Here is a 23,306-nt window from a genome sequence, read left to right on the forward strand (position 1 = left end):
GGATATTTATTATTATAGGTTGGCGACAAACACTTTTTTTAACGAAGAATAGTTTTTAATAAATTATATATTTTCCATTTTACTCAATGACCTTTTGTTATATTTCTTTTAGCTTTAAGATTGCACGCTCATAAAATTTCTAATCCTTATCAGTAAAAAACTGTAGTGGCTGCGATTAAAGATCATCGTCATTTATGAAAGTTTAGTCAATAAAATTCTGCAAAATTTGAAATAAATGGTTATCACATAGTGCCAGATCAGGGTTGTATAAGGGATGTGGCATCACTTTCCAGCTAAGTTAAACCTTTCCGATTTGACAATTCTGGCCGTTGGTTCTCTATCAGTAAGAAGCTAAAATACCTAGTTGAAAACCTGTAAATACAAGGCATTACAACCAGCTGGAACGTCTTTTAAGATAATTTACAAAGTGAAACTTAAATATTAATGAAATCAGAACGTGGACAGATTGAGTCCTGAAAACTAAGTATCGTTATTAAGCTACCGGAAAATAACTTCAAAAGAAGCCGAAACGTTTTGCTTCAAACGAAAAACGCATTTTAATTTTTCATTCATTATTTTTGTCGGGTGAAATAACATAATTGAAGAAATTAAATTAATGGTCTTATTAATAACGACCCGTGTTAATTGTTGAAAACAAAAACTTGATACCATTGAGTTTCTTATTGACCTTGATCGAACTTGATCAATTTTTTATAAATACGTAAATATTCATTTGCATACTACGAATTTTATGTGTAAACAAAAATTATTATCAATTGGAAATATTCATCCTTGATTTAAGACGCGAAAAATTGTTTTGTTAAGTATTATGACGTCTTGTTTATAGTCAAAATCTATATGAGGCGTCCAGTTGCAAAAGTCGCTAATATACTTTTTTGTTATTTTTCATAAATCAGGAAAAACGTTTAACTTTTGTTACTAATACTTTTGCAAATATTTATTGTTGTTAAACAATAGTGTCGTGTATGTGTTATTTATGTGTCCTTTGATCAAAAATCAGAGACAAGCCGTTTCTTGTCCCTAAAGGATCAAATATCATAATAAATGAGTTTTGCTACTGTGCACAAAAATGAATGAATTTTGCTACGGGAATGAATTAAAATAACTGAGTTTTGTCAACAAATGGACATCGTTTATTGAATTTAATAAACATCAGATAACATCGAGTTCGTAAGAAATAAAAAATAAAAATTCAAAACAAAAGTAAATAATATCATACTATTCATATTGTCAATACTTAGTTTTCTAAATTTGCATTATATCACCAACTTCTGCTTGTATTTCATACATTTCAACCTCTTCTTGAGCCTCACTTTCTGCATTATCATTAACTAGTGACTTATAAAGAGCCAAATGGTCGTCACCAGCCCAATCTTTACCAAAGTGCTTCTCTAGTAACTTATGTATATCATTCACTTTGGCACTTTTTAATGGTACTCCAAGAGGAACGATTTCTAGGTGCTTATCTAAATCACTGAGTTTGCAACCCCTTTTCAGAAGAGAACGAAAACATGAGACTTCGTTCTTATAGGAAATTTCGCCTTTAACGACCGTCGTTCCTTGACGTGACGATGTTAATATTTTAATTCTTTTACACAGTGATATTTTAAAATGCCACTGCGCTGTGGGTTTAAGAATTTTGCCAAGGGCTGATTTCCAGTTGTATACCAATAAGTTGTTATTGCCGAACTGTCTGACGGTGCCGGATTCCTCAAAAATTTCAATATATTCATTGGGATTGACAATAGATTCTCTTTTTTTAATGCTCCGTTCAATTCTTCCGAAAACACGATCTGGCGGCAAAAATGAATGTCCAACTACCGGAAATACCACTTCAATGATTTTAACATGTTTAGGTGCCTTCATTTGCAGCCAGTACATTAGCATTCCCATTAGAACCATATTTTTGTTTTGCCCAGGGCAACCGTCAGCAAAAAGTTGGACATTTGTAATGTTTGTCTCAAAAGCAGTGGTATTTAATTGGTAAAAAACTGCGGAAGCAATTTGATTTGCATTGCGATAATACTCATTTTCCAACCAAGGATAAATAGTGACAGTTTCCTTATTTTGTTCACTTTTAGATGAGCCTGCACATACAGTAAAATTAAACAAGTACAGTTGCCGACTAAAATATGCGGACTGATCTGGCACTTTTGGCAATACTAAGTTCTTTTGGCAATCAAACGCTAACATCAAGGTGTCGCTTTTCTCAGTCCGCAGCTCATCATAAAATGCCTTTGCTTTTAGGCGGTGAACTCGTAACATAGCTATGTTATGAATTTTTTCGGCACCATTTGAATTTTGAATACTGAGCCGAAGTTCTATACATGTTGAACAGGCATCAGTTGCGAACAGGAACTTCCTTGTGCACTGTTGTACAGCCTCCAAAGCTTCCTGATATTGAGATCACATTGTAAATACAGACGCGTTGATTTATCTCTCCCGTAATGCGATTCAACAGGCTGCAACTGGTCGATGAAATTTTTTACGGTTTGTCTTTTTTCAGCGAATGCCTGGTTAACTCGATATCCGCCACGTCGCTCCTTTGGCGTTTCTCCTTTGAGGAAGTGGCGTTGGCACAAAATTCGCACTCTGTCCTTTCATACCCGCAAAGCATTCAGAAATGTTTTCTGACAGACCTTAACGTTTCCCGTTTTTCTCGGGACAAAGTATGTTGTAGTTACAGCAACTTTTCGTTTGCCATCAACAGTTTCACTTCGCTTTTTCGGCAGCGATTGATTGGTGTACTTGAGCAACAGACAATCTTGTGATTGTTTTGATTTGTTTGCATACAACATTTTGTGGAAATTTTCAATGTCAAGCTGCGTGAGTTTCGCACACTTAAATGACGATGTGTCCTTGTGGTTACAAGAAGGGAGTTGTGGAGGCGCATGAGCACTATACCTGTGTATAAAAAGAGATAATTGAATAAAAAGAATAGTAAATAATATTACAAAGTTTATTCCGAATCCTTTTGGCCTTCTCCCTTTTCCATTCCCTTTTGTTTGCAATTCTCTTTCTTCCTTTCCCACGATCGTAATCTCCGACACATCGACCCATCTCTGTAAACCACAGCTAGATTAACAAAACTATACGATTATTACATTTTTCACGCACTCATATTTACCTTTTCACAAAGCCGGCACTCTAACCGCACAAACGCCGAAGACTGAATTGTTCACGATCACTGATACAGTAAAACGTCAAACATGATATTGTCAGATTCAAAAATGAGAAATGAATGACGTATGCAACGGTACATGAAATTTTATATGAAAAGTAACGAGTTTTGACAACTAACCTCTTTCGGAAAATAAATGAGTTATGGAGTCAAACGCCGTGATAAATTAATGACTTTTGCAACCAATTTCACTTTTGTGATTGATTTTGTAGGAAATAAGCGGGTTTTGGCGCCGTATATAGTAGACAGAACGATAGAAGGTAGAATTGGCTGGCGATTGACATTGCCAGCTCAAAATTTAAAAAAAAGTAAATTAGCGACTTTTGCAACTGGACTCCTCATATATAAATGATTGAATTCCGGGTTTATTTGACCCAAAAGTTGTTTTCTCGTAATTGCCCGATAATATTGACCCATACTATCCCGAAGTAATTTTTTTATTATGATAATTGTTTTTTGTGAAAACATTGGACCCAGGGTTAAGATTTTCTCAGTTTTTCGGCCTTCGGCTTTTCACCCACATTAGATTAGCATCTTAAGACAACAATTAGAATCAACGCAAATATTAAAAACATATGGGAACAAGAAGAGATGCCAAACGAATGAGATGTCTTGGATGTCGTATTCAAAGTCCTAGCCAGAATCATAAGAAATAGATCAGGCTTATACTTGGCCTAACAAGTGAGAGTGCATCAGGGGGGTTTTAAAGAGGGGTAGTTAACTAGTGACCAAATTTTTGATACTGAAGGCAATCAAAAACAATAGCTTTGATTAAAGATTAAACCTGAAGCTTCACTTTATAGATTTCAAGCGAGCAGATGATTTAATAAGTAGAAAACATTTATTCAAGGCGATAGCAACTCTCGGAATACACAAGAAAATATCAGATGACAATAAACACCGAGAATAAAGTAGCTGTTGATATATAATTCAATTGTTACCTAAAATTCTTGCCCTTACTACTATTTGTATATTTCTCCCTCATTATTTAACTTTCGTTTCACCAATTTTGTTCAAATTTATTGATTTCTTTTTGTTTCATTCTCTTCGGGCATAATTTTTAATCTCATTTTCATATATTCATTATCGTTTTTAGTTTCCTTAATATATTTTATAATTTCCTAAAATCCTTATTTTAGATCATAATATCATGTTACGTGATATCGAATTAATTCCCGAAAAACGTTCAAATATCAATGAATACTTATAGAATTTTTTCATAAATTACACCTCACTAAAGAGTCATATTCCTTATACTAAAATTATAGAATATCACAAATAAAATATTATATATATCAAAGCCAGTCTTGAGCCTATGATCATTTGACCGCAAGGCGACGACCTAACCAGCCAACATTATCAATATCATTCATGTTTATAACACACACACACTTGCGCGTGAGAAATCCCGTCCCTCTAAGCATCCACCCCCGGATAAATCCGCGAGTGGGTGCGAAGAAGAACATTCCAACCACCCCCTGTCAATTCCGACAGGTCCTCATCCTCTTTCGCGTCGCAGTTTCGCGCGTAGAATCCTTCCTCTCCCCTTAGTTCTATGGGAGATTCTGGGATGTCTATCTTTTTTTGTTAAGAGATTAGCCTGTTGGCTATACTCTCTTGGCTTCATAGTCTGGACGTCATAATGTGTGTGTGTGTGTGTTTCGCGGCCTCGGGTAAACCTTTTCCAACCTTCAACCGGTCGGAAAGATCTAATCCGAGTGGTCCTTCGCCTTCTCTATAGCTGTCCCCGATGTATAACTCTACACTTGCTTATGAAATGCGGAGTTACCGTGTCGGGGGGTGTCCTCTTGTGGGTTGTCTCTGAAAACCTTAACCTACATTACCTATCCATCCAATTGTTTTCTGGGCCTCTTGTGTTTCTTGTAGTCTTCTTTGTTGTATTTTATGATTTCCCTCAATTTTTCGTTGGGGTGTGTTGCCAACTCCTCGAATAGCTTTATTGCCCTTTGGTCCATGATGTCTAATACTTTTTCGGGTCCCGTTTCTCCGTATATTTCCTCGCTACTTGTTGTCCAGTGAACATTTAGTGCTTGTCTCAGCGTTATGTTTTGTTGAGCCTGTAGTTTCTTTCTGTTTGTTTTGCAAGTATGTCCCCAGGCAACAGAGGCGTACGTAATAATCGGTATTATTATACTCCTGATAAATCTGAGCTTTGTTTCCGTCTTTAACTTGATTTTTCTACCGATTAATCCGCATAGTCTTGCTCTCGCTTGTCTCACTTTGTCGACAGTGTTTTTCACGTGTTCGTTGAAAGTGAGACTTTGGTCTAGCGTTACGCCTAGGTATTTGGCCTTTTTTGTCCACTGGATTTCTTCGTTGTTAATTTTTATTTTCCGGTCGGGTTGGTGGCTTCTTTTTTTCTTGAAGAGAACTGCTTGGCTTTTCTCGCAGTTGACTTGTATTTTCTATGTTTTGCACCATTCGTCAATCTCTTTTGCAGCGTTTTGGAGTCTTTTCGTGATGTTTTTCACCTTAACGCATCTCGTTGCTATTGCAGTGTCGTCCGCATTTAGCGCTGTCAAGGTGTTCTCCGTTTTCGGGATGTCTGCTGTGTATATGTTATACAGCATTGGTGATAGTACCGCTCCTTGCGGTACTCCCGCCTGCTGCTCTCCGACCTCCGATTTTTCGTTTGCGACCTTCACCTGAAACTTCCTGTCTTTGAGGTACGTGCTCAGGAGTTTTATGAGCGGTTTTGTATATCCTGCCTCTTTCATCTTGTAAAGCAAGCCCTCGTGCCATACTCGGTCGAAGGCTTTGCTTACGTCTAGGAAGATTACCCCTGTGGATTCTTTCTGGTTGAAATCTTGAGTAGTATATTCTACTAGTCTCAAGATTTGTTGTTCGGTGCTGTGGTTTTTCCTGAAGCCGAATTGTTCCTCTGGTATTGTATTTAATGTCTTTGTTTGTTCGTTCAGAATCCTCAGTATCACTCTCTCTGCGATTTTACTCATGGCAGGTAGCAAACTTATCGGTCTGTAGTTTTGGGGGAAAGTGGGGTCTTTCCCGGGTTTTCTCAGCATGATAATGTCTGCTTGTTTCCATCTCGATGGAAAGTGTTTTGTCTTCAACATGCCACTTATTATGTTCGAAAGGTATGCCATACCTTTTTTTGGCATGTTTTTCATCGGTGTTGCGAATCCTAGGGTTTCTTGATCGTCCTCGTCTTCTAGGTATTCGTTGATGCTTTCTTCTATCCTGTCTGAGAGGTCCATATCTTCGTCGGGATGTTCGTTCAGTGTAAACTGAAGTTCCATCGTGTTTTTCAGCTCTTCTGCTTTCTCTTTGTCTGTATACGCCATCCCGTTGCTTCCGTGTATTGGGGGCATTGGTTTTCTTTCTTCTCTTAAGACTTTAGATATGTTCCATAATCCGGGTTTTTGCGGATCTAGTTCGTTTATCCTTCTGTTCCATTCCTCGCTTCTGTGCTCCTGTAGTTGTTCTTGGATTTCCTGTTTCATTTCCCTCACTCTCCTCCTTTCTTCTGGATTTTGTGTTCTTTGAGCTCTTCTAGCTATTCGGTTTTTCTCCCTAATCAGATTTCTCAAATCGTCGCTTATATTTTTGAATCTGCCCTATTTGTCTGGTACGGTCATTGTGGTACTTCGTTCTATCGCTTCTGATAGTGCTTCTTCGAAGAAACAGACCTGTTCTTCTAGCATCTCCTTGCTTTTTATTTCCGTGATTGGTCCTAACAGCTGTCCTGTTAGCCTTCTGAATTTCTCCCAGTTAGTTTTTCTCACGGTTCTTCCTGCTTGTCTGTTGCCGTTACCAATGGTGACGACGATTGGTGAGTGAGCGTCGCCGCCGTCTATGGTCCGGATTTCTACAGGCATCGTCATGTCTCTCAACACAGCGATGTCTATAACCTCGGGCCTTCCTCCATTTGGTGGGTAGTGTGTCGGTCTTACTGGTCATGTTTATAATCGTTTGTATTTCTTAATAAATATCCGCTTTAAAATTGTCAACGCTATCTTTTGGTGAAATTCTAAACGTTCATTTTGTGCTGCGTCCTTCCTAATTCTATGTGGCGATCTCAATATTGATTATTCCAGTGTGTTAAGAATGTTTTCAGTCAATTTTTGATTCTCTTCATATGATCATGCATATTACGGCACCAACTAGAATAACTTAGACCAGTTCTAGTACTAAAGACTATGTCGTGTCATCGTGAATCCACTGACTGTACTGTCTTAAATTCAGGTCTTTCCAATCATGAAGCAAAATTTCCGGTAAAATCGAATACTAAAAATGAAAGTGACTTCTACTTTTTAAGCGATTTGTATTCTAATATTTGCTATAAGCTTATTTAATAATTATTATCTATTACTATCGCCTCTAATTTTTGTACTCATTGTTGTTTTTTTTCTGGATATTGAAATTTTATCTTATTTGCATCTTTATTTAGTTATTTTTATATTTGTATTTTAGTTTTTACAAGCTTTTTTCAACAAATTCTACAATTTTTTAACAATAAAGCATTATACTTTATCTCTCTATTAGTGAAATTTTAAAGTTCATGTTCTACAACATTTTGTTTTATTTAAGAATTAATTTATTCGCGAATTTCTTTATAGAATCATATATTATCATCAAAAGCGAGAAATTATACTAAATTTTAAGCAATAGTTCTAATAAAAGTTTTTGAAAATTCGATTAGAACATAACATAAAAGCAGCCGAACAAATAATAAAGACTCAATAATGTGTGGTGATCAAAATCAAATACAATGTTGAAATAAAAACTCGTGGATGATTTATTTATTGCTACACTAAAAATAAAATTGAAAAATGTTAAATAAATACTCAATTCTTAATTGGAATTGCTTCAACATAATAATAATAGTACATTATGATAGTATTTAAAAATAATTTGAAGTAATACAACTGAGTTGGTGTTTATGATGCCAATTATCTCACCATACTTGATAGGAACCATTAGGATCTGGTAATCATATAATAAGTGATAAGAATCATGAATCTACCATTTATTATTCATTAAGATTTATTGTTATTCACCGCGCCTTATGGGAACCAACGTCATATTCAAGCGATATCAAGGGTCCCTTAGTTCCATTAACGTATCAGATTATTTTTATTTTATATTAATTAAACTCCAACGATCATAAATATAATCAATTATAGTTTTTGTATAGAATAAGATTAGTAAAAGAGTAAAAAACCGTTGAACATAATCACTTCTTTTAGTAAATAGTTGAAATATTATTTTGTTGTACCTTAAGTATTTTCATATGGAGTAACTTTCCTCAAACATTTGTTTAACATCACTTATTTCAAGAGAATTATTTTTTCTCGTAACTTTTCCCTTCATCTGTACCCAATCAATCGGGTTTAGTTGACAATGTTATGGTGGAGATCTGACCATCGTCATTCCACGATTTTCTGCAATTTCATCAATTCATATTTAATTTTTCTACACAAAGAATATAGTATTTTTTCACAGGACCCATAAGAAACTTTATATTTCTTTAATTTAGCCAATTCTGTTAGTATTTCTTTAACCACTTGGTTGTGGGCGATTAGTTTTATAGTCTCAAGTGATAATTTGTATTATCGGGGCTGCTATTAATACTGTCATCAGTTTTTTACAGATACCTACTTGAAACATTCATCGTACCAATCAACTCGCTTCGACTTTAGTGATTTAGAAAATATTTGATCGCGTAATTTGATAATCGCTGAAAAAACGATCGTATTCATTGTTGCGAAGAAATGCTGATGCATATAATCCCGAAACTAAAAAAGAAACAACTGTATGAGTTTTCCAAGATGAACCAAATCCAACGAAAGTTGTTGGTGCACGAAGCACGTCGAAGCAAATTGTTTTTTCGGAATAACAAGACATGCAGCCACGATTAGAACGGGTCAATTCTGTGACAACAATGCGAGCTCTCACGCATCAGCTCAAACAAAAACGTTTTTGAGCTATCCTGTTTGGCACCTAATAATTTCTTCTAGTTTCTGCAGATCAAATATTAATTGCGAGCTCAACGTTTTTCTACGCCTGAAGAAGCGGTTGATCAAAATCACATATTTTGGAGGTACCTCATTTAAAATGGAAAAAACGACTCGATAATTGGTTCTAAATCATTTTGAAAAACAATGAAGCCAAATCCAATTATAAATATTTGTTTTTATTTGTCTTTCTCGTATTATTATACAGTTCTAAGGAAGAAGATCTATCATTTGTTATAACTATTCTTTAAAAACATCTGCATTCATATACTAATGGTGGTCAGCAAAACGAGTACAACCAAAAGTCTATAAACCATCTTCAACAAAACTATTTGAACTGCTGAACAGTCTACGCTTTTTTCCTGTTGGTGGATCTGAACATTTTTTTAACTACTGCAATATCATTTCTTTCTATTAAAATAGATATTGAATATTGAAATAGACCAAAACTTTGTCTATTGTCGGAAATTCTTATTTGAAAAAGAACGCGTCTACTTTCCTTCAAAGTATTTCTTTTAAATGATTTTTTATTTTGGTTCCACGTGCTGTTCTATATGCAAAATACAGAATGGAAGTACTTAGGAAAACGGCCCAGAAAAAGAATAAAAATCAAATGGGAAAGTTGACAAAAGTAATAATCTAAACAAAATCGAAATCCGTGGATGGTGGACATGCACTAAATTTACGTAAAAAAAATCTCATCCCAAGAAATAAGTCAAAGAGTTCTCTAGCGAGCGGTTACTTTCTTTTCTCAACAAAGCGATTTTATTGATTTTCATTATCTAGTATCTAGGCTGATAACAAAGTGATCACTTTCAGAGAAAATGAAAAATTAATAACTGGACCTACTAATTGATATGAAATTTTCCCACCAAAGAATGGCCTCCCGAAAATACAATTATAAATCCATTCTAAACTTACTGTGTTAAAAATGTTTTCTCAACTTTTGTGATAAATCGAATTGAGAGGCATTGGAGCAAATGTTTATTGTTTTTCTTTTGATTTTCGAAGAATAAGGTTTCTCAAAGGATGTATCAAACCTACTAACATACAATTTTCTTATCATAATCTTGAAGCATGACCACATCCTAAATAAAACTAACCCTACTAATTCAAACTTAAGGACATAAATCTAACAAAGTTTTAAGTTCGAAAAAGATTCTTAATAAGTTTTCATAAGATGATACATCGTTTTCGACCAATCAAAATGTTTTCCCGTTATCATCAACAAACTTCAGGAAAATTATTTCTATTTCTCCGTCTTCGTCTAAATGCTTTTCCAAGGTAAATGTATTCGTTTTTAGAAGTAGAAAATGAACAGTTCTGCATATACTCGACCAAATACTCGGAAATGTTTTTTTATGTAAACCTACCCACACAGTTCTTCTTGATGATTCATTTGAGGAGAGCCACAGCCTATTGCATTTGGAGCTATCATATACGAAGTTTGTGTTTTTTTTTCAACCTCCGATAGTAAAGTTTGATGACCAGGAATGCAGCAGGTGATTCCATCCTGTTAAGTACGGATTGCGAGTTGTTATCCATTTCTTGCAGGCAGAAGTCAACACTGCAATGGAAATTCATCGACGAATTTGAAACTAACCGAACTAATGTTCGCTAGCTTGGACATTGTTCAGCAAGTTGTCCACGTGGTTAAGGAAACCTGTATCGTTACTGAACAGTTGCAATAGAGGAGATTTTGTACTCGATGATTCCCAACTATGTTGAGCGACAACCAAATGGGTGCTGCTTGGAGTTTCTTGACTGTTGCAATGAAAAAAATGAAAGAAATTCTCCAATGAGACCCATGAAATTTAAACAAATCTCAACAGCTGTAAGATATGGTACATGTTTTTGGCACCAAAAGGTGTGTTGACAGCAACCTGAAACACCAATCATATTGAGAAACTAGCAATTTCAAAGGGACATTTTCGAAAACCCACCATAAAGTCCTGGAATAGCAGTGATTTTAAATTTTTACGTGAACTGAAGAAGTGGCTTGGAGACTAACTTGGAACTTATAAAAATCTTCAAAACTCAATTCCAATCATTGGCGGTTACATTTTGTGAAGGTGATATTACAAAGTTTGTTCACATATATGACAAATACCTTAATGGTCAAGGTGATTATGTGAAGAAAAAGCGTACTCTTGACGATAAAATCTTTTTTGTATAATCAGCCGTCTCTTCTTCACGGCCCATTGAAGGATGAAGGTAGTTTCCAGTGATGAATCGACCAATAAATGATTGTGTATGGTGCCTTTGATGCAATATGTTCTTTGTCACAAATCGATCTATAGACCGATCATTATTATTAGTATTTTCTCAATCTGCTGCAGACCAAGGCTGTTAGAGGTGTCTGAGAGTTTTTCCACAACAACAAAATACCATCTATGGTATCTACAAACGTTGGATACACTTGGATAAACAAGCAAATGCGAAATACATTTGCCCAAAAAGCTCTCCTTGTACTTGGCTGGGCAATTACCCAGAAAAAAAAAAACAAAAAAGTTCAGTAATATATTATTTATTATTGAACGAGTCTCAATTAACTTTAAAATATGAAAATTAGTCATGAAGGTCAGACAAACCAATAAAATTAAAATAGATTAGAATACAAAACGAACTTAATCCTCAAATTGAATAAAATTATTAGTTTGGCTGTCAGTTTCTGAATTTAGATGCACATTGGAATAACTGCATTAATATAAAAATATTCAAAATAGGGATAAACAAATATCACAGAATCATAACAAATTAAATTAGAAATAACGAAACTAATAATTTAAAAAATCACACTCCAAAACTATTACACGTACATGATTATTTCAGACATCTGGATAAAAGTTAAAAATTTTAGTGCTATCATTTAGAACATTCTTTTTTTAATGCAATCATAACTGAAAACTACTGTAGGTGTTTTTTAAAAACGGTGAGTTTTGTGCCTTTTGCAAGTAAATTCCATTGTTTGAGACGTGAGCGAAGTTATGCATATGGGCTTTAATATCGTTAATTTATTTTGATGAGCGTATTGGGGGTAGAAAATATAAGTTTATTATTTGAAAACATTTTAAGTTTACGAAAATAGTTCGAGTCAAAATATTATAGATTTAAAAATGACTAAATCAGGTACAAATTACCAACTACTTAGATCATATATCAGCTTGTAAGCAAGTCAATAAAATGTGGAGTGCTCGAAGGCTCAGTACTAGGTCCTATTTTGTTTTTTCTGTTCATATACGACTTCGCCTATCTAGACATCAGTAGTCTATTTGACGTCGTCTAATCTATAAAACTCTTAGGGCTTGTTGTGAACAATTTCTTGTAATTGAAGTTACATTTTGCTTCCTTATCTAAAAAATTAAGTTCCTCCTTGTCTTGCGCTGAGATCAGTTTCCAAAGAACTGAACTTATCCATTTCCTCACACTGTATTATGCCCTTATTAAGTCGCATCTCCGATATGCCTTTTGACTGACTTAATTTGAGCTGTTTCTCCAATTTCAGAAAGATCTTTGCACTCAGTAACGCGAAGCACGACCTTTGCCTATCTACTCTACGTTCAGAACTAGTTAAAGGCTCAATATTTTACAGTGCACAATCACTTGACAATTTAAATCAAATCGAAATCATATTTTTCCGCATTCCGCACTAATTTAAGAAAATATTTACCGGAAAATGCCTTCTACTCTGTAAACCACTTCTAATAATAATATTTAATAGTATTGTGGTTTTCTTCGGCATTTTTAAATTTTATTTTATTTGTTTCTTTATTCATCTATTTTTATGTTTGTGTTTTAGTTTTTACAAGCTTTTGTCTACAAATTGTAACAATTTTTCGATAATAAAGCATTTCTCTCTCTATTTAGACTCAATTCCAAATTTTGATGGACATAGAAATGACTTACCATCGAGGACACTGTTGACACTAACACACTATTTTCATTTTAATCATTTTAATTTTTTTTGTTGCAGCTTTTCATTTCCTCGGTGAAATTCCAAGGAATAAGCAGACTGAGGCCTTGGAATCAAGCAAAAGAAATATTTCACAATAGTTTAATGTAAATATCACCCAATTGATCTTCTGAACCGCAATATTCATATCCAATTTTGATATTTTCCCAGATTGTTGCACTCTGATTATCAATGTAAAAAATATGGGTCTTTTTTTTTGTTTTAAATACTACATTCTACCTTGTGTTGCTTCTTTAATTTTCTATTCAGCGAGCATTGCTATCAGTTTTTCCAGCGTTTTTCTCACACTACTATGTTTTAAAAGTGTTTTCCCATCATATCCACGTCCAGGTTAAATTTGAAATTTCAATTTTTATAGGAAAGAACATTCTATATTAAGCTATGCTATATAGCTAAACATTTATTGCACAATACAAATAAATGGTAAAATCGTATGTATACTCGCAAGAGAAATTTTATACAGTCCAGTATTTTAAATAAAAAATTATTGACTACATCTAGAAGGTTCAAAATTTATCGCACATTTGCAGCTAAAAATGCTACAAGACATGAAAAGCAATTAAGTATTCTATCACGTCAAGTTACATCCAAAGAAAAGGTAAAATAAGGACTACTGAAATATACCTTTTCGGTTAACATCTAACAAACCGTCAGTCCACGTGGACTCATCATCTCCACTGTTAACCAATGAAAACAACGAATCGTAAATATAAATGCATTTCTATTGGTCAAAGCTGTCGAAAGGCGTATGTACACAATTTCTTCGAAATATTCCTGCCAGAGACAGTCTGCGATAAGCAGTGCCATGGGGTACAAAACGGGTCCGTATGGTATCCTGTTTAAACCAAACGCCATCACAAGCAGATACATTTTACTCGTCTATTTACGTTTTATAATTATGATTTTTTTCCAAGTTCCAAGTTCCAAGTAAGACTTTAATTGAGTGTCTTTACATCAAATATTACTTTTGGAATTAAAAAAAAAATTAGGTTTACAGCATACATTATACTTCATATTTTGATTTCAACATGACGTCACATTGTTCGAGATAAATGGCGCGTGCCTGCGCATGAGCATAACGATGAATGTGTATCGATAGACCCGTTATAAAGGTATTACTATGTGTATTATATACAGAGTGTTCCGCATTATAACCTACACAGAGCAGAGGCATAAAATATGATGAAATTTACATCTACAGAGTATTCAGGGACTCGATGCGAAAAATTCGGGGGTGAGTAGATGAAAATAATGCTATGATAGAGAAATAATTTTTTCATATGACCCTTCGTTTCTGAGTTATAAGCTTTTAAAGCTGTGAAATCAGAACTTAAATTTTAGAATATTTTCTAAATTATAAACTGGAATGTTTGTGGGCGGCTCATAGGCAATGGTTCGCCTTAAAATATTATTTTTCTATAACTATTTACTTGAATTCTTTTTACCAATTATCCTTTCAATTTTTTATATGCCATCAGTCATTAAATATCAATTAATATGTCGAGATTTTTGAGAAATTTATTTGATTGCAACGAATCCACTCATTAACTGATAAATTAAAATATAATCCTTCTTCAAATATTTTTCAATAAAAGTTCCAATACTTAGATTTACGATTCTATATAAAAAAACTATCAATTTATTATGTATTATGTATTTAATGAAAAATTAGCATTGCAAATGTATTTTTTCGATACATTAAACTTTAAATCAAAAAAAGTCTTTCAAGGTTGCTTATCTAAAAATGTTAATCCTAAACGTTGTATCAGTCTATTCATTGAAATTTATTGTGAAAAGCATTAGTTGTTCAAGAAGATATTTTTTTATGTCTAACAAATTTCTACAAACTTCATCTATCAATAGATATCAAAATAAAATCGATTATCTTCTTCATAATACCAACAACAAGACATACGTAATCGTTTCTTCAAATTGACAGTAGCAATTGTAAAAAAGGACGAAAAATAATCGACGTAACGTGAATTAATTACTTTAATAATGATTGAGTTTGACGTAAGCTTTGTTTTTAACTAATTTTGGGTTTGAATCAGTTCTTCTTAGAACTAATTTACTTTTTATTTAATTCCAAAGCTCTTAGTATGATTATACATCGTCAACTAGTGAACTCGACATTCTATAATACCTAAAATGCCGTGACATGGAAATATTACAACGAAATAAAAAAAATTATTCTTAAAGGCTTGAAAAATGAGCAATAAAACTTTTATCGTAATCTTATTAGCCAATTTATTAAAAAAGACGAGAGTGTTCATTAAATTGATTTATTGCCGCTATGGTTCACGGAATTTTATTAGTATGTAAACCTTGAATGTACCTGCCAGGTTGCTATTAACTAATATTGATTTTGATTACTATCTCTTCTTTAGCCTGTATATTTTATGAATGGCATTTTTCTGAGATTGTTAGCTCCAGAATTATCCAACCTTACTTATTCATATCAATTATAAATAATAATAACCTCAAATAATGTATTGATAAGTAGAATTTCAAAATGTTGTTTGTAACTTTCCTTTAAACTAAGAGCTTATTGAACTATATGAACATTTCGTTTGACAAAGGATTCGAACCACCGATCTCTCGTGTTTGAAATAATTGAATTTGACGTAAGCTTTGTTTACTGTGTTGTTTTTAACTAATTTTGGGATTGAATCAGTTCTTCTTAGAACTAATTTACGTATTATTTGATTCCTCGGCTCTAAGTATGATTATACATCGTCAACTAGTAAACTTTCGACATTCTATAATACCTAAAATGCCGTGAGACGGGAACATTACAATGATTAGGTTACTATTCCATTAGTGTTAAATAGTGTTTATAATTCAGTGCATTTCGTGAATTTCCGATTATACTTGTAACATAATATCCAAACATTTTCAGAAAATGGCTGTTAAGTTAGATTTTCTCTTGGAACCGTTGTTAATATTTATACTGAACACACTGTTTTACAATTACGCGCGTCAGATGGTGTAATTGTGGTAGTGTAGTGGTAGTGTAGTGGTAATGTAGTGGTAGTGTAGTGGTAGTGTAGTGGTAGTGTAGTGGTAGTGTAGTGGTAGTGTAGTGGTAGTGTAGTGGTAGTGTAGTGGTAGTGTAGTGGTAGTGTAGTGGTAGTGTAGTGGTAGTGTAGTGGTAGTGTAGTGGTAGTGTAGTGGTAGTGTAGTGGTAGTGTAGTGGTTAACAAAATATTTTGTGTATGTTCCACCCAAACCTAAGATGCTATAATGGCAGATTCTACAAGAGTAGTAAATGGTTAACTTTTGTCTAGGATATTGGAGTTTTCGTTATCAATATGTTTGTCCCATATTTTAAGTTTTTATATAAAATTACACCCAGGTACTTTAACTGGAACTCCTGTTTTGATTTCAATTTTTTCACTTATTATATCTGAATAGCTAGAGATAATTAACAGTATCACATGCCTTGTTGAGATCTAGGAATACAGCTAGGACTTTGATATTATTGTCTAAAAGTTTAAAAATTCTGGTAGTCAACATCTAAAACCATATTGTTGGGAAGAAATTAATTTTTATCTATCTATGAAGGATGTTAGTTGTTTATGTAGAACGAAAGTTTAAGTTAAGCAATAATAAAATATATTGGTGGATAATTCGTAATTTTTTAAATATTTTGTGTATAAGAAAAGTAAAAGATGGGACATTCGTCACATTTTTCAATATTTTCGCTTTTATCTTATCAAATCAAATCATTTATTTGGCTTTTGAGGATCAATAATTGATTTTTTCTAATTCCGTTATAATATTCGCGTTTTTTTCATTCATTTGCATTAATAAAGAATGTAATTTCTGAATCGGTCAAAAGTACCGTAGCGGTTCATTTTTTCACGGACGTAGAAAAAAATGTGTATGTAACTTTGCATAGAAAACTATTACTCCATTATCTGTTACAGCCGCAAGATAAAATTATTCATTAGATATTTTCATAATTATGGTCCTAACATTAACGTCAAAAAGACCAAAACCATAATTGTCTCCAAAACATTATCGAAAATATCGAGGGATTTAAATATCTGTGGTATTGGTTAACAAAAGATATAAATCCAGATATAGAAATAAAATCACGCATCGAGCAAGAAATCTTTTTCTAAAAATCAGGCAATTGTTTAATCGGTACCGGATGGTAAAATGCTATGATAAAGCACCTTATTATACGGAACGGAGGCTTGGAAATCAACAAGGTGTATAAAAAGTTTAGAAATATGGATCTTTTGGAGAATGCTGAGAATTCCCTTCAAGGAATAGGCACCGACAGGGAACTTATAAAATTAATAAAAGCTCTAGAAAAACCTCGTATTTTAGACAAATACAGACTTTTGCAGCTTCTAATCGAATGCAAAATTGAGAGAAAACGTGGTCCTGGCGGACGACAGGCTTCATGATTGAAGAATATTTGACAGTGGGCCAGAAACAGAATGGTTTGGCTGGGGTTATCGCCTAGAAGAAGGCATCCAAAGAAGAAGATTATTCTTACGAGGATTTGGTTTACTTATATTTTTGGAATATTGTTTACATGTTTGTAAAAAAACTATTAAATAAATGAGCTATTTGTCGACTGTCGGAAATTATTTCTTAGTTTTTACCATATATTTCATTATTTTTGTCTGCTTGATCAAATGCTTCTATTGTTTTAACATAACTCCGTATTTTGCAAATGGAGGTTACTCCAAATACATCACCAACCTACTGGTTGTCTCGTAGATTTGTCTTTTTGATATTAATTCCAGCAACAACGAAAATTAGCGCCCCCTTTGTTAATTAATATTGATAACCAGTAGCTTCACAAATAAATTAATAAATTAGTTCAGTTGTTGAAATTTTCGATATTTTTGGTGTATAACGAGTTTTAGTAGTGCCTTGAGTTTCAAATACTCTGTAATACCAACAAATACTGTAATATCCTAATATGATAAATATCAAAATTGCTGCGTAACATCGAGTAATATGTTCAAAAACTATTTGTGATGTCCTCCTACGAAAACTTGATACTCGGTAAAAGATTCGAAGTAGTACTTTCAGCCTTTTCTATGATATTTGGCAACGTACATTCTATTAATAATTCATCATCACTAGAAGCGATATCCATATTTTAATAGAATACAGCTCATTAAAAATCAACAATAATATATAAACATCAAATAACATTAGGTATTCACCCATCAAATATTTTTAATAATTGAAATATTTCAAGTTTCTATTGCAACTCGAAGAAGCTACCAATTGCGAGTAATTTGCGAGAAATCTGTATAGTCCTATAATAAATGGCATTGCATGTGAGTTAAGAGGTTGCAGTGGGTTGAGGAACATGAAAACTGGAAGTCTGAAGAGAATTTGAGGTGTTTAAGTATAAGACAAGATTATTTGTACGCAGGTAAAAGGATGAACGATACTAGATACAGATACTATCCCGACTATAAAACAGACTGGATAGTTTAGGAATGCTTTGTAGGAAAAGTGCCTGGAGACCTGGTGAATTTTGAAGGGTTCTTGAAGAGAGAAAGCTATAGAAAATATTAAAGAAAATGTACGTTCTGGCCAGCGCCTGATCAGTAGAAAATTTATTTTCCGCCATGACAAAGCTACGCAAGAAATATTTAAAGGAATTGGAAAGGGAGAATATACTGAAAGTAATAATCTAGTCATCAAAGTCGCCCGATCTCAACCCTATTGATTTGTTGTGGGAGAAAGTGGACAGAGAAGTCATAAAGCAGTGTTATACTTCTTTGGAATATTTTGTAAAACGGATAGAACCAAATAAACGACGATTAATTGTTGAAATTGTTACAGAAAATGCCAAAATTGTGCACTGAAATGATAAAAATAAAAGGCGGTGACATCGATGAATAAAAAATTTAAATATGTAGTAATTACAAACTGTTGTTTCATCTTTGCTTTATTTTTAGCTGTTGATATTTTTTTAAATATAAATATTAAAATAGACAGTATTCTTTTTATTCAATGTTTGTTCATTTGTGCGTTTTCTGCATTGCATGCTGCCCTCGCCTTTATTTTATTCAACTTCCCCACAATCTTTCAGTTTGATGATTTATGTATAATTTACTGACTAAAAGTATTGAATTCATCATTATTATTAACTATTGAAATTGTCCTATTCAGGTTTTGCTTGAAAGCTATTAAACTGTGGAAATTTTTCACAATCTCAAGGTCAGATGGTAATCGATTTAGTTAATTTGTAATAAACATGTTCTAGAGATTTCTGCCATACTCACTTTTCATTTAAAATTTTGTACAATAGTTTTTGTTCAATATCAAACATGATGAATGTGTAACATCACAAGTTGATTAACAATTTTTTAGTTGGACAATTCTGAATCAAAACTTATATCAGATATCGGTAAAAAACAAAGAACATAAAATATGATCCGACTTATCTACACTTGAAAACATGAAAATGTCTATGACTTCAGTGCCTGAGGATCTATTTAACCGAGGCCAGCATACTTCAAATTCTTCATTTATTTCTCTTTCACCCATAATAAGTCTAACGCCTTTTCCTTCTTCGAATCTTTCCTGGCTCTGGATCACTCTTTGGTGATCGACTTCTACTCCCTGTTCCAATTGAGGTTTATCCAAAGAGATTTATCCCTTGTTATTTTCGACTTATATGTCATATGTACTCTTCTTCTTTGAGTTGGCTTGAATATTTCCAAATCTAAGTAAGTATTTTTGATTACATTTAAACAAAATCATTATTAGAAATTTTCAGACAATAACAATATCCCAAACGACAATATTTTGCCACAACAAGATGGTTTCCCAAAAGATGGATTTTAGGGCGTGGTTTTAAAGAATGGCCCCTGCGATCACCCGACATGAATCCTTTAGACTATTTCCTGTGGGTTCACTTAAAAACATCGTTTATAAAACAAAACCTGCCAATAAAAAGGAATTAAAAGATAGGATTACCACAGACGCATTGAGCAGTCAGAGATGTTGCAAAATAAATTGCAAAGTTTCAAAAATCGCATGACTTTTTGTATTAAAGTAAATGTACAACATTTTGAGTATCTCTTTTCTACTTTACAAATGTGGATCTACTTGTAACATGACACAAAAATCTAAAGATTTGTCTTCAGTTGTTATAGGTTTTTTGCCCGATGATTTGGATAAATATTTTACTGCATGAGTTTCGTTAAACTTTTTACTAACTTACTAACACTAGACCTTGTTAAGAGATTTGTCTTAGCACATAAATTATTAAAGAAAATTCAAATATTCATACAATATTGATTGTAACTTGTGGAGATACTGTAAATTCGAAATTATCTATTGATCTATTTCCTATCAGTTCCTTCAGGACGCGTGTCGCTTTTGCTTTTAAGGCTTCAACTGACTTGAATCTTGTTTTTTTTTTAATACAAACTTGTCTATTTCCGTTTTAATGGTGGTACATTGTCAATAGAGAAACTAATTTTTTACGAAACCATAGAAGAGCGCGAGCTTTGTTTAATATAAACAAAACAAGCATAGAGTAGAATAAATACGTTGAAGCATGCACCATATCCGTAAGATTCCAGAGGATACAACTAACTGTTAAGTAAAAATCTCCACAATCTACCAACAACGGTTGTAAATGTGACATATTATATGAAAATTTAACCCCTAAAATCAAAAATTTTTGCCGAGTTTCCGGTAAACATATTTCAAATAACCGAAGAGTTTTCGTACTTATTTTAAAGTTAATCACAATCAACTAGTACCTACTATAAATTCAATAAAGCCGTGGGTGAAAAAATTAAACTATAAAACGATAAAACAACGAGTCGACGAGATGTCAGTACGAGTTCCCTTCGAATTCTTGAAAATGTTGTACACCTGAGGCTTGCCGTGAGAAGAAGCCAGCGAAACGTTTTTGGGCATCGTATAGTTGAGAAATTCCGCAGGCTTCAGAACATGATAGCAAATTTCAAAAATCACCTACAAGAATGCATTGATCAGGAAGGACGCCAATTGGTTTTATTGTTAAACGTTTCGTCTAAGCTTTTGAGTCCATAATGAGGTTATAAGAATAAAATTTTGAAAAATGCAACCATATCAAAAACGCAGGATCGACTGGCGCACCCTGTAGCTGTGAAGCTCTCCCATCAAGTGATACAATCTACAATTTATCGAACTCAGTATCTTCTTGTAACAATAGAATTCAAAAATAACACCAAAAGATCCATAGTTTCTTAGGATTTACGTAATCGTTAAAAGAGACAACGATATTGATGTCATAAAGTAAATAACTGATCAACTAAAAGTTGAAATTTGAGGTTATGTGAACTTTTTTACTGTTCTTTTAACGAATTCATTAATTGAACGCGCATTTGTTGTTGGAATCGGTTCTTACAAAAACTTATTTAATTTTCATTCAATTTTACTTCAGTGAATATGATTATTATATATTAAATATAAAAATATAATAAATAAAAATTCCAGAATGTAGAAACCTTTAAAAAAATCAGCTAACTGTATAGCCCTCTCGTAAACACTACCCCCTCATCTTTTACAATCCTATTTTTGCGGATCTTCTAATTACTTCTTGTATATACCCTCTAGAAATTTATTTTACATACCACAACATACAAACACTGCATAGCCTCTTAGTCACTACCCCTCATGTTAGCAAGCCCTCTAAAAAAACTTCTTTTAAACCCCCTACAGATATCTTCTACACGTAAAAACATATACACTTATTTACTTTTTGTATAACCCTCGTAGACGCTACCGCCATTCCTTGCCAAACATCTGGAGATTTGTTTTACCCATTGTAAACTTTTTCATATCTACAAGCCCTCATCGGCCAACCTCCTGGTCATCCGATTCAATGTCTTATTTCTATTTATATCATATATTTCAAAGAGTTCAACCACTTTGAAAAATCTGTAAAAACCGTAAAATTCGTAATTATTTCTACTAAGTACACAGAAATTTTGATTTGATTCATATAAATATTGTTGCTGACATATTAGGCACGTGATGGAAGACCACGATCATTTCTATTTTATGTAAAACAAATTTGGACTCCATCAATAGTCTCACTAGAAAAGATTCGAAAATTTATTCATTGAAAATAATGTACTATTTGACACCCTCCTAGAATAAAACAAAAAAAGTTACTGTAGATCACAGCTTAACTGGATTCCACGACATACAAACAAACATCTTCCTCATCATCAAGCCTTTCAATCCTTTGGATTATGGCTATCGTATTTAGCACTTTAAAATCCTTTTTTTGAGATGGATCACTACTCGTTTTCTATTTTTGGTTTTTTTACAGTTTATCGTTTGTCTTGACTGTTTTTGCCTTATTTTCTATTTCTTTCGGAGCTAGTGAGCTACTGCTGCTTGGTAAAGTATTAATTCCAAAAATCAATCCGTAGTAAGTGGATATTTGATGTATGGATTCGGAAAAAAATCTCCAGTGTACGAGAGATGCTATTTAAGTTATTTACAGATATATGAAACGAAAACGCAAACACTTTCTTCGACGACTTTTGGTAGTTTTTTGTGGTCGCAGGATGAATTTCGTAAGGATCATTCAAAATCAACTGTTGTGCCATAAAAAATCAATGCTGTGCGCTCAAAAAAAAGCTCGTGTTGATTGGTGCAAAAGAATGGTGAGAAAATTCAAGCGCGGTAGTTCAAAAGTGGAAGGCGACGAATCATGGATCTATGCATATGATTTCGGAACTAAACAGCAATGAATTGTATGAGCCAAATCCAACACGAAGCACTTCGAAGCAATATTCGACTGTATTTTCGGATATCTCACCACCGTTCTATTAGAACAACGTAGACGCTAAATTCTGAATAGTGCAATCAGCAATTTTTTGACAAAATTGTTCGAAATGAGAATGCGAGTTTTTACACATCAGTTAAAACAGAAACGTTTTTGAACAGTCAATATTGCTGGGTCATCCGCCGTACAGCCCTTGTTTGCCACCCAATAATTTCTTCGGATTAAAAATAAATTGTGAGGTCAACGTTTTTCTACACCTGAAGGAACGGTTGATGTGTTAAAATCACATGTTTTGGAAGTACCTGAATCGGAATGGAGGTAGTAACAGCCCTGGTATCATGAACCGCCATCTAA

At 33.5% G+C, this 23,306-nt stretch overlaps 1 long non-coding RNA gene across 1 annotated transcript; it reads right to left on the reverse strand.

Moving 5' to 3' along the window:
- Positions 1–3,020: 3,020 nt before the first annotated feature.
- On the reverse strand, positions 3,021–3,358 carry LOC130903634 (uncharacterized). Its single transcript, XR_009060763.1, has 2 exons — positions 3,149–3,358; positions 3,021–3,083 (listed from the first exon to the last, which is right to left on the reverse strand). It is a non-coding gene; the product is annotated as an uncharacterized LOC130903634 (long non-coding RNA).
- Positions 3,359–23,306: the final 19,948 nt, after the last annotated feature.

Source organism: Diorhabda carinulata, chromosome 2 (genome assembly GCF_026250575.1).
Source record: "Diorhabda carinulata isolate Delta chromosome 2, icDioCari1.1, whole genome shotgun sequence".
NCBI lineage: Eukaryota > Metazoa > Arthropoda > Insecta > Coleoptera > Chrysomelidae > Diorhabda > Diorhabda carinulata.